Genomic DNA, 16741 nt, shown 5'->3' on the forward strand with positions numbered 1-16741 from the left:
TCTCGTCTGAGGTTCCGGAACGTCGTGACAAGTAAATCGCATTTGTCCCATCGAGTCGCACCGTTTATTTAGTGGGACAGTTTCGGAAGAAATCGGCATGGATGAGTCCGAAAAGCGCCCTGTGAGGTGATATTCCATAACGTTTACTCACCAACTGACGATATGACGAGAAAGTCACTTTTACAAATAAAGACACGGGAGAAGTACTCAACAGTGAGTAAGATTTACGGAATTCAATGCACGGAATAAAAGAAAGCGGCTGCATACCCACCAGCTCCGGTGGCGCAGCGGTAACGCGTGCGCTTGGAGACTGGGAGGTCCGCGGTTCGAATCCGCGAGGTTTTTCCTGGGTTTCCCTCAGATGTGTAATAGGCGTATGCCGGCACAGTTCCCCTGAAGTCGGCCCATGGACGCAGCTATCCTCCCCTCGAGCGGATTCCGCTCGGTCTTCCACTTCACCCTTTCCTCTCCTCCACCTTTCCCTTCCCGAGAAACATGCCGCCTAATCAGGCAGGCAGACCTCTCGGGTTCCTCCCAACGACACTCCTCCTCCTCCTCCTCCTCCTCGGCTGCATACTTGGGCATACTGCCGAACACGCGTTCAAATGCGGTGGCTTTACACCACCACCATTGGCGGTAAATTTTTTGTCACGTGGTCAGTGCCACGTAGCCCTATGAAGCTATGGACGGACCTATACACGGTGGTGGCCCAATAAAGTTATCGCTTTAAAACAACGACGCAGCGAATAAAAATCCACTACAAAACACACGGAGGCCGAATATGTCGACCGTTTGCCTGAGCTACCATGACTCCACTAATGATACTTCAACCAAGCAAGTAGAAATGGAGTACTTGAAATTATTTTCTAGCACGACGCTAACACTAACGCCCTAGCGCTTCTAAAGCCAACATCGCTGACAGATACTTCGTTTGTTTCGCACGTAAAAATGCTGCAATGTTGAACGCGAATAGACCAACTAAAAAAAGTGATTGATGTCGAGACTGGGAGGTGGCGCGAGTTCGAATCTCCGCACCGCGGCTGTGCTCTTTAAGGTTTTACCTGGGTTTCCCTCCAGACTTTCCAGACGGATGCCGGCACAATTCCCCCTGAAGTCAACCCAGGACGCATACTTACCCCCTCCCTGTCCCCATTCCTTCCTGCTGCCCTCTCTCCACCAGTCCACATCTGTACGGCGCTGCTTCGCGGGGCTTAACACCAAATAAAGAGAAGTGTGATGACGTGACAGCTACGTAACGATGTAATGGGGAGAAAAAGGGATCACTGCAAAGGATCGAAAGGTATACAGGTGCCTAGAGATGCAAAATTTCTAGAAATCTGAACTGTTGAAAAAACATTGTTTTCATATTTTTTGGAAAAACTGAAAAGAAGAAGAAAAAAAACTACGCATTACTAAAGAGGCAATTTTGGTGTCTTTTGTGCATTATATGAGTATTTTGCCTGAGCTGTACACTTTTATTTTTGGGATGGAAAATTTTGGGCCATTTTTTCGGACGCTGGAGAAAACAACGAAAAAAAACAACAATTTTTTCGGCATCTACCGATATGCCAAATCCTACACGAGTCTATCTTCAGATAGGCCTCGAGTAAAGCATCTCTAGCCCTCGGGCTACGCTGGTGCTCAGGTGACATCCCTTGTAACTGTCGCACGCCAGTTAGCATATACCATTATTGACTATCATCACCTCAGTCCACTTTTACTTTCAGCGTGTGGCCGACAACGGCGAGCCCTTTCACCACCCTCACCACCACCCTCACCACCACCACCACCACCACCACCACCACCACCACCACCACCACCTTCAGTGTTATGTTGTGTTTTCTCTGTCTTCTGCCCGTTGCTCAGACACCTTCATATGGAGATGGGTTTCTCCACTAGAAATTTTAGTTTTTCCAACTAGAAGCTAAGAGAAGATGCCGCACATGTGAGACGCAGCTTTCGGTGCAGTGATAGGCGTTATCGACGTAGTCTCACCTGAGTCCCTTCTGGGTCATTCGGAAGTATTCGAAAGCTCCTCTGACGCTGGATACGCTTCAAATTCCGTTTTTCGCTCAGGCGTTTGAATCCCTAAAAGATGGATGTGGTGAGGGAGAAAATCACTTTTGATGGGTTTCGACACCCGTCGGATATTCGCTCTGCCCCTCCTGCTCTCGAAAGGTATGGATTTTGACGTCAAGCGAAACAGTCGGAGCGAACAGAACGGGGACATAGCGCATGCTCGAAAACTCGTCCGTAAACTAAGATATGTATTGCTGAACTGTATGGAGTTGTAAAATGCCGGTTAGTTTGTGGTTTTGTCAGCTGACATCTTGAATACGTTCTAATTCAAATTAAAATCCAGTAATAATTTGAGTTTGTGGAATTTATGTATGTCCAGCTTGAGTTTGCAGTGAGGGAACTAACAAGAATATGCCTGTTGCAGCTCTTGAAGCAGGAAGAACCATTATTTTTTTGTGGTAGCTATTACAGTCCATGGAGCAGATTTTACTGACACCTAATTTCTTTGGATATGGTGCAAGGGCAGTTCTATGTCACAAGCATGCTGTTGGCATAAGTTTGCGTGAAGCACTAACCTCGTGTTCTATTATGCAACTACATAGAATACGCTCCAAATCCCCCCTCCCTCCCATCATTTATATAGAGAAAGGACAAAGCACTAAATTTTACATCGTACAGCTAAAAGTGTCATTTCTTAATTTCTCAGGGCGTCAAAGCTTGAAAGAGTCGGAGTGCTTTTTTTTTAATTCCGTGTTAGCGCCGCGAAGCAACTGTGGCCATAAGCGGCGTACAGACGACGACAGATGGAGAAAGAAAAGGAAGAAGTGGGGACAGCGGGTGAGTATGCGTCCTGGGCCGACTTGAGGGAGGACTGTGCCGACACTCGCCTGGAAAGTCAGCAGAAAAAACCCACGGAGAGCCTCAGACACCACAGCCATGCAGTGGTGGAACTCGAACCAAACAGCAAGATTCCTGATTGGCCGTCTGGTATGCATGGCGTCGTATTTTCTTTGGTCACGCACCCAGTGTATGTGGGCGCGATGGGAAGTTGTTAAGGCTTGGTCTCGGCTGGTGGCATGGAAGGATTCTTCGGAGAAGCGTTTCTCCACAATGGAAAGAGCAACCGTACAACCTTCAGTTTCATTTTCACTGTCATTGCACGTCCGGCAGACCCTTTTGGAGCAAACATGGCGCAATAAGTCAGAAAAACACGCGTTAGTAGCAGCATGTAGCATTGTCCGCTTTATGGCGCTGTTTGGCATAAATGGCGCAGCTGTTCCAACACTGCGTTTGGTACTAACAATTCGACACACATCTCACGAGCTGCACTCGTCTGTACCCGACTTCGGCTCCGGTGAAGAAAAACGGTATCTCATTCCCCGTTTTATGCCCTCCCCTAGCAACGTTCCGCCAATCTAGGCAGTCAGACTGTTGGAAACCCATATGTCACCCCCCCCCCCCCCCCCCCGGTGTGCCACTGAGAGACATTCGCGAATGCTTTCAAAGTTGTATTTGTTTACACACGCTTGGCATAATTCTCTGCCTTAAGTGAATTCACCTTCGCGCACCAAAAGTCTCGTACACTACTTACGCCTTGCATTAGAGCACACCTTAGAAGACGTCGTTGATTGACCAACACCATGTTATGATACGCACTCACCACGTTCTATGTAAGTACACGTAATGCATTTCCAAAATGTTTCGACATGCGGGATACAACGTGCTTGTGTCGAAAGTGTCGAATTGATACTTCGACTTACCACTTTATACCTTCATTGAAGATGAAGGAGTAAGGTTAATTTAAGGTAAACAGCTCTGCATTTTAAATATGTCCTGTCCTCAACCGCGGAGTGCTAGATCTCCCCGCACTTGCTCCGGAGTCGAGTTCGAAGGTATATGCATTTAAAGATTACCACGCCCGAAGGCCAGTCATCTGCCGGACAAATATTTGTCTTCGGGCAACTTACTTCAACAGCGGCCTCGGCTTTTTATTATCCCATTGCTCCTTACCGAACTACGTGGAAAGTGTATCAACAATATTTATAAATCTGTTTTATGTAACACCGCGATGAATTTCATGAGTTACTGCATTTGCTGAGCGTACGCTTTGTTGAGGAGAAGATGAATGCAAACAGCTCAAGCATACACGGGGCCCCAAGAGACCCAGCTGAAATAATGCATCGTTAGAGTACACACACTTTCCCTTTTACTAGCTTCGCCCATTCGCCATATGCAAGGTGAGTCCCACACGCGCCTACCAGCCATGGGTAAGTAAAATAAATAAATAAACAAAAAATAAAAATAAAGAAATAGAGGGGTCAATCCGCAAAAATAGTACTGAGTTATACAGTTGCTCGTTTTGAAATGTCACTAGTTACCGCTACCATATTAAAACTTAGTTACTGTCCAGTTACATTTAAAGGAAATCGAATAATTGTAGCTGTAAAAAAAATGTTTTCGCACTTGTACGACCGAGCATGCAGTTATACCGTGCTATAAACAGAGGATTTCCTATTTAGTGCTGATAGAAAAAAAAAAAAAAAAACAGGAATTTTTGCCATGATGTATGCTTGCTGTCAGGGTGTCGAACCGCAAAAAATACGGGTTCGGTTCGGGTTCGGGTTCGCGTTGCTTTGATTTCGTTCCGGTTCAGTTCCGGTTCGCCCACGCCAAAAATCGAACCGGTTCAACGCTTCCATTTTATATGTTCCATAAAACTGCTTTCATCAGGAAATGCGTGGCTAATAGCTTACTGCTGTTGTCTGCATTGACGTTCTTAGCGGTCAGGTACTCCCTTTCGCGAGAGAAAGGAGAACTTGATGAACACTTATTGCAAATAGAGTCCACGCTGATGAAGCGGTGTAGTCCTGCTACTTTCTGTTCACAAAATCTCTGTTTTTCACACGCACAGTACCAGCAAGGTACACTTAAAGGAAGCCTGATAAGATGGACAGCGTTACATAGACGACGGTACTTGCCGTCACACTGCATTCGCAGCATGAATCGAATTGAAACCGTACTGAAGCATGTCGAAAATAAGCCTGCCAGCCTTACTCTGTCCGAGCTCACAACAGTTTACTAGTTTTGTACTAGTAATTACTAGTAATTTGTACTGCTCACGTGTAAAGGGAAATGTTGGGCGCTTACTTAATCACATATTCGTCCTATAGAGCTACATAACTGGCCTACTCCATTCCTGTTTCATGCGTTCGCGTGGCGCCTTGTCTCTGAAGGGTAGACGCCGAAGCGCGTGCGTGGGGCGCTAGCCGCGGCGCTCACAAGGACAACTGCGCTTCAACGAGTTAAAAAGACGCTGAAAGTATACTGACTATACGTCCTCCTTTGACTGCTAGGTGAAAATTTCCGAAATCCATGATATGGACGCGTGATGATACCAATCTGTCTTCGTTCGGGTATTGAGAGAAACTCTTATGCTGACTTCTTTTATGTCCGAACCGTTTTGTTGCGAACCGGTTACCGCTATTATTTTTACGGTTCTGCTCCGGTTCGGGTTCAACAGTGCCATGAAAATTTCACTTCGGGTTCGGTTCCGGCAAAAATGACGGTTCGGGTTCGGTTCTACACTCTGCTTGCTATTCCCGAAAGTAAACAAACAAAAGGAAACTGAAGCAGCTGAGATACGGTCCTCGACAAAGTAACTCTAAAGAACTGACGCGTAAAAAATTTTGCAATGCCTGAGTAAATTGGTTACAGTTACATTTGGCAGTTACTTTAACCAAAAGCGGTAACTAGTTGCAGTTGCTTTTATAGAAAAGTAACTACTTACTGCAAAAATTAACTATAGTAGTGTTACGAGTTACTTGTACCATGGCTACTACATAAGACTATGTGCAAGTACAATAAAAATACAAATCAAAACGCTCATTCGAACAGACAGCGGGTTACGGAGCGTTGTGTTTGTGGCGAATTTCCCCATTAATAATCATCAGTGTATTTGTTGTTGTTCGAAGCCATGTGACTTCTCGTAAGAGAGAGTTTTAGTCGTAGCGTACGCAAAAAGGGCTAGCGTGTTCACACTGCGCACGCACCAAGAGCGAGCGATCGAGGGACTTTACTGCCGCGGCGTTTCGCGAGCTGCAGCCAGAGCGGCGGCGAACAATAGAAACGCGGCGCAGCCCCCGAAGTCCGAGGCGAGCAGATATCGGCGGCGGGCGAGGGAAGCGATGGAAGAGGCGCGCGCAAGTGGCCAATCAGGGATTAGCCAGAGGGTCAGGTCAGTGTTGCCAAATTTGGGGAAAAGTCGCTAAATTTAGCGGATTTTGGGGCCTCTCTAGCGACAAAATTTTGTATTTGGGATTAGCGGATTTTTTGGTGACTTTCTGATATGTTCAGTGACTTTTTAGCGAGACGAATATTCCTTCATGAAGTCAGGAAAAATCGTGATTTTCCTGTCACGTTTCGGTGGACGACAAGCTCTGGCGAAGAAATCGCGCCACCATTTGCCGGCCGTAACTGCTCAGGGCCAATCCCATGTCACGGAGAGCTCCAGCCGCTTAGCATAGTGCAGTTTGTAGTTTCTTTGAGCTGTTGCCAGTTTACCCCTTTTCTGACAAGCCGTGTGGACTACACGCAAGTGCTTTCCAAAATGCCTCCTAGGTAAGACCAGAAGTATCGCGAGCTTGGTGATGCTGCCAGTGTTCAAGATATAGCTTCGTCCAGTCGTCAAAGACTGGGACTCAAGGGCCCTGTGCATCTATTGCAAGTGTGAAATTTATGCGAGGTTGTCAGACATAAAAAAGCATAGTAGGTCGCAAAAAGATGAGAAGGCATCGGAGCCTTTTGCAAGCAATAAACAAACCACGTTCGGTGCCTCCGATGACAAACCCAGAAAAAGTTTTGCAGAAGATATTCAAGGTTCGGGATTTCCTTTAATATCTCTCCTTCTTATCCACTCAGACTTATTTTGTCATATCCTCTTTTGGCCATCTAGCACACTCATTCGCTGAAACATCATGGTTGGTTTGTCACCACATTCTTTCACAACGTGCAACGAACAAAAAGGGCAAAAGTAGCGGCAGCGACTTTTTGAGCAACTTTCAGTTTCGATTTTAACGACTTTTAGAGACTTTTCGGGTCGCCACTAGCGACTTCCTCCGAATGACACTTGGCAACACTGGGTTAGGTTCATCCGGTCGCGCCAGTTTTCGTGAGACCAAATAGGTGGCGGCACGCTCAGATTGCGCGGGTGGATCACGTTCGGCAGAAGGTCAGTATTGTTGCGGATGTTAGAAACGTAATTCTTGTGTGTGCATCTGACATGCAAAACACAAAGACAAGTGTGCAACAGATTGATGAGGATGTCAACTGGAATATATGGCGCGTTCGCTCCGCGTATTTGGGTGCCTTGTGAATAACGGGACCGGCATTCACAACAAATGGCTCCGCTATTTTTTTAAGAGTAGCAAGTCAAATATTGGCTGACCTCTCTCAACACTTAAAAACGATGACGACGGCTCCGTGAGCGCGCATTGCTGTAGTATCTTGTTCGTCGCAATATGTTATGACTCAAAAGCACCTGTGTTTGAGATTTTTTCACTTGTAATAAAACTCTTTATCAAGTTATGAAGAGCTTCTTTCCTTGAGAGAGTACGGAAACGTTCGCATGGGACGCCGTCCATCCGCCGTTGTAGAAACGCTGCATGCGGTTAGCTTTGGGCGTTTGTTGACAGCGTCCTTTGCCGCGAAGAAAAGCTCGGCGTTCTTCCGCCGTTTCTGTAGGTCAGACGCCAGCGTGCTATCTTCCTTGCCCTTGAATGGGTGGTTTTCAAGTTGAGAAGTGGCGCTACGCATGCTGGGTCTTCGAACTTCCGGTCCGAAATTGCGCTCAATTGGAGCAAAGCAAAACTTATACCATCTGGCTTAAAAGACAACCAAGATGAGCTTTCCTGGGAATGCCTGCACCTCAAAGAAGTAAGGTACTGTAACAAATACTTCGCACGTACTTTTCTTGCGACAAACATAATATTTCGTAACACATCGTGCATGTTTCGGTTTCGTTCGGCGTGCGCTTCAAAATCGCAATCTTTTGCTGCGGGAAATGTTCTGTTACAATGCGGTCAATTTGACGCTTCAAATAACAAAGATAACAGACAGCATTTCAGATATGGCACAACTAAGTGTGCAGGCAGTATTTTACGCTGCAATCTTCGGCACTCTGACGATAGTACGCATGTAATCGTTTTCTTTTAGTCTGGGAAGGAGCTGTGGCTTTAGTAATATTCTATTCACATTATGAGTTGATAATATTATCACAGCGACGCACAATTCAACGTGATAAGTACACAGCACGGCATTTGGTGACAAGTGCCTACACCCCCTAGTTCAATTTTCGTTTACGTTGACAACATTTTTCCAAAGGCGCAGGATCCAAGGGTATGCGATACATTATATGTCCCTTTTCCGCAGAATTAGTGCATTTACGCCCGGAACATTAGCTTATTTTTAGGTTGAAAATCGCACTTACTCTATAAGACTCCAGCAGAACTTCGGACCGGAAGCGTAAATCCACGTGACATTGCAACTTCCCTTACGTCATTTTGACAGGAAGTTGCAAACCACCCATAGGACGGAAAAAAGGAACTGGCGCAGTACTCCGTAGGAGCAAAGAAAAGCGCAAGCACCCCAAGACGAGCAGTTGTTATTAAAAAAAAAGTACGTCAGTGAAAATGAACCTGGACCGACGCCCCCGGCGGTTGCTAGTTCTGCCATAAGGTGGCCCAGTTGACCTCGAATGTTTCGCCATGTATCGTAACATTAAAAAAAAAGAAAAAGAAATGAATCGTACCGTGAAATTCTGTCCAAAGCTAGCGTGCACATCTTGTACATGCTCATAATGGGTTAATTAGATTTTGAAACCTTTTGTGGTGTTCCTCGAGCAGCACCACAAAGTATTGCAAACTTTGTTTTTCTAATTTGGTTTCCTGATCATACTATTATCCTCTTCTCTTTAATTGCAATCGTGTTACTAAATGTAGCAAAATAAGAAGAAAAAACAAAACAAAGGAAAACCGCTAAATCCTAGCACCCGAGAAGAGGAACGAAAAACCATGAACATTTCGACAGGACTTGCGACTGAGACAGGAAGCTTGCCGAAAGAGTGGAATAATACGTACTAAGGGCACCATCCCCAGCACACAGTCCAGCCGACATCTAAATGAAATGGCTCATCTTTCGTTACAAAAGAGGAAATCCTCACGAGGAGCAAGGGGTCTTGTTCGTAATGCAGAGTCAAAAGAACTCGAGAGAAGAAAGGCTCCTTGCTGAATCCGCTCAGAAGCTCAATTGCAGCTCTCACCGTCTCCAAGGGTATCTTCTTAAGGAGAGGTCCGTTTGGCTTCGCATATATCCCGTTTTTGTTTCATATTTCTTTTTTTTTTTATAAGCGACCGTCGACTCGAAACCGTAGAGCTTTTCGATGTATTATTGTATTGTGACCCGCCGTTTTATGACTTTTGGGCATACAGAGGCACACTAAAGGGACGAAGGGGGGAAAAAAGGATGAGTTTCCCGGTCGATAGATGTCGTTCTGCGAGCCACATCGTATGCCTTTAAAAAGCGGCGGCACCATCACTTCTTTCCCGGACCAGCTCACTGCGGCTAGATGTCGTCTTTGGTCGATATCGAGCTTTTGTTCCGAGCTTGGTTTGTTCTGCCTCGAGTTTGCCGTTACCCGTGCGTCGTGCGTTTGCGTAGTTTTCTTTTTTTTTTTTCTGTCTGTCTATCTATCTATCTTTCATCTGCCGTGGATTTGGGTGGCCAGATTTTGCGGAAGTTCTCGATGATACCTTTAACGGGCATCTCGTGCGCCCGTTCATGGTCTCGTGTGCCAGTCGGGTGGCTGTAATAGAAATATCGACGTGGTGCATCGTCGAACGGAACAACATCTTTCTCGCATCGTTGCGGGATAGGCTATAGTTGCCCTAGCCGCTCCGCCAACGACGCGGATTGCGTTCGCGACTTCAACGTTGAGCGGCATTGTTTTGCAGTGCGTTGAACTTCCAAGCTTACCTCCCTGTCTCCCCCTCCATCCTGCTGTCTTCTCTCCACCTGTCCACGTCTGTACGCCGCACATAGCCACAGTTGCTTCGGGGCGCGAACACGGTATGTTAAAGAATAACTTTCAAAAGATATATATCTGCGATAAATGAAACCGAATGCCTGTTGCACTGAGCGATTTTTTTCTGTGTGTTATGCTCCAAAGTATAGTTCGTACAGGCGTAACGAACGTGTGCGCGTTGGCTCACCTAGGATTCCATTGTAGCGTATTTCAGGAAAAAAAAAAAGATCAACAGGGAAAAAAGATCCATAGGGAGAAAAGATCCACTGGTGCCCCCGACTATGTACCGGCATCCTTTGACAAGAATTTTTTCTAACCTGTCACTGAAAGCTATTATGGTGAACTGTATGGTGTGAACCGAAGCTGACCACCAGATGGCACAGCCACCGAACTTTGCACTGAACGTATCATCGCTATGTGTCGTGTGTGTAGTTGCTGTGTCCCGTTTTTTTCGTGTTTCTCTTTCTTTCTTGTCTTTTTTTTCTCTGCCGCTCTGTGGCAACTTGCTACCCGTCTCGGCAGGCAGGCCGCCCTCTCTTTATTTATTTTTTATTTCTTTCGATAAGCGATACCCCCCTGTCAAGGCATAAAAGAAGAGGCGCGTGCCCCATATGTGGCCACACCCCAGCCGTACATGGGCTCATATGTGAATTTATTTATTATCTGTGTTCCGGGTAAATCTACTCCCAAATACTTATATTGTATTTATCACATCGTTCATTATCTGTTATAAAATGGTTAGGTCGCTTTCGGTACTTTCATTCATGTTGTTCTGAGTCTATGTTCCGTTTTTCATTGTGTGCGCAACACGGTGAAATCTAGCGTTGAAAATCAGTACGGCACTCCGGCGTTTTATTGAGGTGTGGGGTTATGCAGAAATTGGACTTCGTAGTTTCACAAGGTGTACCCTTTCAGAAAGAGAGCGAGTGTGCTGGATGAGGGGGGAGAGCGCAGAAGGGAGAAGGAAAAGCAGCAGCACAAGAAGAAAAAGGTAATCTGAAAGGATTTCGGTGTCCCACTAATGAGAATGTGTCTCGGGTAATGGAGAAAGCTCAAAGTTATTCGCCAGCAAAAAAGCGAAAAAGGACCTAACAAGAACACGCGCAAGAACGTCTGGAGCAAAAGAATCTGGAGAATCTTAAAGGAAAAGTCCCATTTGCCGGCCCTGGAAGAAAATTCCAATAATTAGCTGGAAACTCGATAAATTCCGCAGCACCGCTGACGTAGATTCGATAGAGGGCGTGTCGGAAATTTAGAAAGCGGCGAGCTTCTATATATTTATCTCTGAATTGGAAACGTAGAAGATAATGCTCGCGCCTCGAGAAAACGAAAATCAACGAGAAAACTACGTTAGAAGTCCCCCTCTCAATTGCATGATCGGCCTAGTTTAGTATCTAGAAACTTTAGTCTTCACTGATGCGAGCGAAAAAAAAAAGAAAAAAACCTTTTTCTTCCTTTTCTGTGTTCATTAATCGCTTGCACGTACCGCGGTACAGGCACGGACGGCTATGAGGTAATTAATCGATCAGCGGTTCGCCGCTTTGTGGAATAAACAGAGTGCGCACTAATTCGACGTCATTTCTTAGATCGCGTGAACCCCGTTGATTAATTATTACAAATAAATGCAGCGTCAAATGATTCATTAAGTGGCCAAAGTATATCCGCGACCATTTCTATTTCTATGGCATTAATAGAGTGAACGAAAGCCTCGTTATGTGAGTAAACCTTTCAACGTTCTTTATTCATTTTCTTGCCGTTTTTTATCGCTTAAGGTCCTTCTTCGCACATATGGTTGAGGAAGGCAAAATAACGAGGGCGATCTTAGCACGTTAACGACGGGAGGAGACGTGAAACCCTTCTCGCTCCCACGAAGCGTGTGAATCGATGAATAATCTCCTCGTTAGTGACATAACGGTCTCTCCTTTCCTGGTGCATCGCTTCGTTAAAGCGTGATCGTAACCCGGTTTAATATTATCGAGTTTAGGTGAGCGTTACGAAAATTAGACGCGCACACAAAACTGACTTTGACTGCGCGGATTTGACTAACACAGCAGCTCGACGTGCGAGGTAGACCACCACCTATTCCTATTGGGTTAAGGGAAGGACGTCACTGCGACAGTGGGTCGTGCTAATACTGGTTGTGAGAGGGGGGACATATTTATTAGAACAGAGACAAAAGAAGGAGTAAAGTTCAGCCAAAGGTATGTCGGCTTGGTATTCCGGAAAAAAAGTAGAAGAAAAGAAATTGGAAATAAAGTATAAACTTACGAAAGGTGGAAGAAAGATGAGATAGATTAAAGACAAATAAGATTTAAAAAAAAAAAGATGAGAGTAATGTGTATGAGGGTGAGGGTGGAGTTGATGATGATGATGATGATGATGATTCGGGTTTTTATGGCGCACGGACAACTAAGGTCCAAATTGTGGTGAAATTGTGACTAGTTAAAATTGATTGTGCATGGGCAGTGATAGGAGTGTGATCAGTTAGGTGAGGGTGCGGGGCACTGACGAATGAGATCACAAGAAATCGGTTCAGGCTGGGCACAGACTGTCACTCTGTTTGTCCCTGTCCTCACTGCGCTACAAATACACAGATGACAGTGCAAACCTGCATGATATACGACACTCAGACAAAGTACTAACAAAATGCAAGTCAGCTGTTGTAACAGACTTAACATTCGCATCAGATGGAGGACGACGGAACGCAACGTTTCCATTTCTCCGCGTATGCGTTGCGTTCCGTCGTCATCAAGATCAAGGAAATGCTACCTCCGACATTCAGGCAGCACGGCGTGCTCTCAGACTAGTTCACCGTCATCGCCGCTGGCCTCAAATAGCATGGAGGTGACCGTTCCGTTTGCTTGCAAATTTCATCACGTGATGCACAACGCCTGTCAGTGCACGTACTTCGCGTGCTGCGCCAGATGTTAATGTACCGACGCCGCATCACGGGAGGCCGATTCTCCACTAGCGCGCAAACAGCAGCAAACAGAGTGCAAACCCATTTTAAAGCCATTTCGAGCCAATACGGGACCATTCTGGCGACATGCCTGATTTGTTTTGGCGAACATCTCCAGCGCTAGCTATTTTGAGACGTGACATAGTGAAAGAATGGACACATAATTCAAGTTGACATAACACAATGACAACTGAAATATCTCGCAAGGCAATGTTGCATTATTTTTTGTTCCCGAAACTCAGCAGGTCTCTGAAGGTGGTCGAGACGTAGACATTCGGTATCACTGAGGCCTTAGGGTGTGGACTACGACATGACTTCGCGACGCACAAGCGGTTCTGCCACGGCGTGCCGTCTGAGCTGTCATCCGTGGGGTAAAGTACCCTTATAAACTCTCAGAACTCCCGAAGCATTTCCCGTACTGTTCCGGTGACTCTGCAATGGAGGCAGCTCCACTTCCTTATTGGTCATCATTACACGAGCCCTTGAATTTCATCCTTGCGTATCTCTGCATGGCATGGTCATGTTTCGTTCATGAATGTAAATTAGTCCAATGTTGTGGAGAGACATGCAAAGATCACGGTTAGAAAGAGCCAGGACAATTAGGCCAGTAGGCCATTGTCCGTCTCTTCTAGGGGACTGTACTGCTTGGGAACCTACTGTATACCTTCATCTATCCTGAAGGCTTGTAGAACTCTATGGTTTCTACGTGGAGATTTAATTTACAGTCGACGTACGTGGCGCATGGTGACATTGTTGCGAGTCCGAAGGCCCCTTTAAACCTGCAGCAATTGCGTGTAAGCATTCGCAAACGTCGGTGGTTGTTTTGGAACGCGCGGTGCGCTAGATGGTTTCGTGCTCTAGCCTTGCAGGTTGGACACTAACCTCTTCCTGGAACATGCAATAAGTTGCCGACGAAAAACTGCATAAAAATATTTTACCTCGGTTCAAAGCTTAAAGTCAAGGTTCCAAAGTGCTGAGAGTAGCAAACACCCAGTGACCGCTAAGGCCAAAATGCATAGGTCGTTTTTCCCGCGTCAAAACGCCCCGTCCTTGCTCGCGTGCTGAGGGACCGCGCGCGTTTGCAAAAACGAAACGCGTGGGACGTCTCTCTAGAGCGAGCAATCTGGCGTCGGGTCGGCGACCCGTACCTGGTTTTTATAATCTTTACAATGCATGTCCAACAACGGAAGTCGCACGGACGCTTCAAGAATTAATATTTCGTTGCCTCGAAAGTCCGATGCCGTCATGGTGGAAATCACTGGTCGGAATGTGGAAACAGCGTAGCAGAGAGCGAATACTCTCGCCTCGCTGTCTATTCATCCAGCCTACAGACGCCTTCTGTTACATCGCTTCCTTACTTTCGCTTGACCTGGTTCCTTTAAGACTCCGGTTGGTCGGCGTTTTCCATCCCTTTTCCTCCTCTTTTTCTCACCTCTCATGTTTATATGCATGTGAGTTGCCTCGTGGAAATTAAACTTTCACTGATTTGAGCCCAGACTCGGGCTTTTCACATTATGCAGAGCGAACACTCCCTCTGATCTCTTCCCTAGGTTCTGACTGGTTGTTGCAGAATGTCACTTCCCATAACGCGCCCCAGATGCGCGCGAACTAGTTTTTCCGAGGTCACACGCACGTCGAGCGCCCTGAAATCACCGGGAAAACTTCCCATGCGTTTCGCCCTCTAAATTCTGCGTTATTTCTTTGTTGCCGAACAAACGCACTAGGTACGATAGCGAGATATCACATCGCGGAACTTTTAATACGCGAAGAGGCTCCGCACTTGCGAAATGCAATGGAACTAGACTATAGAACAACGCTTAAAATTCACGGCAGAACAGAACGAAAACGCAATTGACACAGCGGTGTACTTGCACGACGTAGAAAGACGAGGATTGCACTTCGTCGCTTTTCAGTATGCAAATATGGGCACATTCATACCCTGCACTAATGGCTTAGGCACACGCTCCTTTATTTTCCCCAGCAACCCATGGAAAGGAGGGCAGACTATGTATAGCCACTGTAATAGTAGTGCTGAGTGACTATCGAATTTTCAATGCAGTGACCACTTGACGAAACTCGTGAACAAGTTTCGCAGGATATAAAATGCATTACCGGCTAACGCACTGAGGAAAATGTTATCCATTAGGAAGCAATCGACTGTCAACTCCATTATGCTAAGTAGGCTGTCCCAGAACTTTTCTCTTTGCATGTTCTCTCATTGAAAAAAAATCAAAAAAATCCAGGAACGATAAACTTTGTTGTCTGACGTGGTTTTGCAGTAAGTAAGGATTAATGTAATACTATAACCTATGTCACAAATGTGGACGATGTGCAATAGTCAGTGTTGGAGACAAGCAGACAATCTATAACAACGGCGCTTTTTATACCGGACTCGAACCCGGAATGAACAGAGCACAGAGCATGGAGCCCGTGCCCCCAGACATGCTCTCGATCACGTTATCGTTTCCTACATCATGTAGCTTTTTCGTAGCTGAAGATGACTATCAGAGGCCGTGGTACACGTCACGCGCAATGTGTCACGTGCCCACCTTTTTGAATTTCCCGCCACTCGTTAGCTTGTAACGACCGTAACGAAGATGAAGCGATTAAGGACCCTGGACAGGTTCCTCATGTCAACCGCGAACGTTTCAGCCCTAAAATCGTGCTGTCGCTGAACCGTCCGGTTTTCGCGGTTAGTATGGCGGTTCGCCCTCATCTGTTGGTACCCTGTGATGGTGCGAAAAAGATTCGTTCGGCTCAGCGCAGTTCTGGCTCAGATATTTCTTTTACTTTTCTTCTTGTTTGCTTTTGTGTTCCAATCTTCCTAGTTTTAAGTGGAACGTCGAAAAATAGGAAGTCCAGCGAGCTGGTGAAACTACTGTTGGGGACACGGTTAGCTAAAATCGCCTGTCAATACTTCGCCGTCCTATATTACCTTGGTTGCGCTTGGAAGTGTTGCGCAAATATTGTGTTTGAAGGTGGACCATGTGCAGCACGTGTTTATTACTCGAAAGAAATAGTATTGCAACACCTGGATATTTGAGATGTGATAAACCACGGAGGGCTGATTTTAGACAACCGTATGTCCCCTGCAGTACTTCAAAGCAGTAGCCTCGGGTCGATATTTTAAACAGATTCTGTTCGTGTCTCAGTCATTAGCTCGGTGTTCCGGGTCTTCGAAACTCACAATCACAATCATCCGATAAGACGTGATTTCGGGACCTGCTACGAACTCACGTGAAGGTCGACATGGCGTACCGGTGAGCCCGATCATCCCGCACATTAGCTAATGTGCGGGATGATCGGGCTCACCGATACGCCATGTCGACCTTCACATGAGTTCGTAGCAGGGCCCGAAATCACGCCGTATCGGATGATTGTGATCGTGAGTTTCGAAGGCCCGAAACGCCGAGCTATGGTCTCAGTAGATGATCAGTATCTATATGGAACCTCCCGACGGGAAGGCTTCTGCTTCAATCAAGTTTTGGATGCGTTTGATATCACTTGTCGCTACCCAAGCAGCAAAATGCACTGAAAGTCGAGTGTAATAGGGGTGGACGGGTAGATGAAAGGCCTTGAACAGATTCATGAAACTAGAGAACATTGATAAGACACATACCGTCCACCCCTAATGCACTCGACTTCCAGTGCATTGTGCTGCTTGGGTACTTGGATTTCGTCGTTTC

The 16741-nt window shown here is 46.2% G+C and overlaps 1 protein-coding gene and 1 long non-coding RNA gene across 3 annotated transcripts in view; one reads left to right on the plus strand and one right to left on the minus strand.

Annotated features, from left to right (window-relative positions):
- LOC135385347 (hemicentin-2-like) overlaps nucleotides 1-16741 on the minus strand; it is a 527311-nt gene that overhangs the window by 133317 nt on the left and 377253 nt on the right. The gene's annotated exons all lie outside the window — the stretch shown is intronic.
- The window catches only part of LOC135385349 (uncharacterized), a 279985-nt gene that overhangs the window by 93986 nt on the left and 169258 nt on the right, over nucleotides 1-16741 (plus strand). Inside the window, exon 4 of one of the 2 annotated variants that reach the window (XR_010420390.1) lies at nucleotides 1728-2146. The exons of the other annotated variant lie outside the window; for it this stretch is intronic. This is a non-coding gene — a long non-coding RNA (uncharacterized LOC135385349). Of the gene's footprint in view, nucleotides 1-1727; nucleotides 2147-16741 lie in introns of those variants that run through there. 2 annotated transcript variants of the gene reach the window in all.

This window comes from Ornithodoros turicata, chromosome 2 (assembly GCF_037126465.1).
Source record: "Ornithodoros turicata isolate Travis chromosome 2, ASM3712646v1, whole genome shotgun sequence".
In the NCBI taxonomy this organism is placed as follows: domain Eukaryota; kingdom Metazoa; phylum Arthropoda; class Arachnida; order Ixodida; family Argasidae; genus Ornithodoros; species Ornithodoros turicata.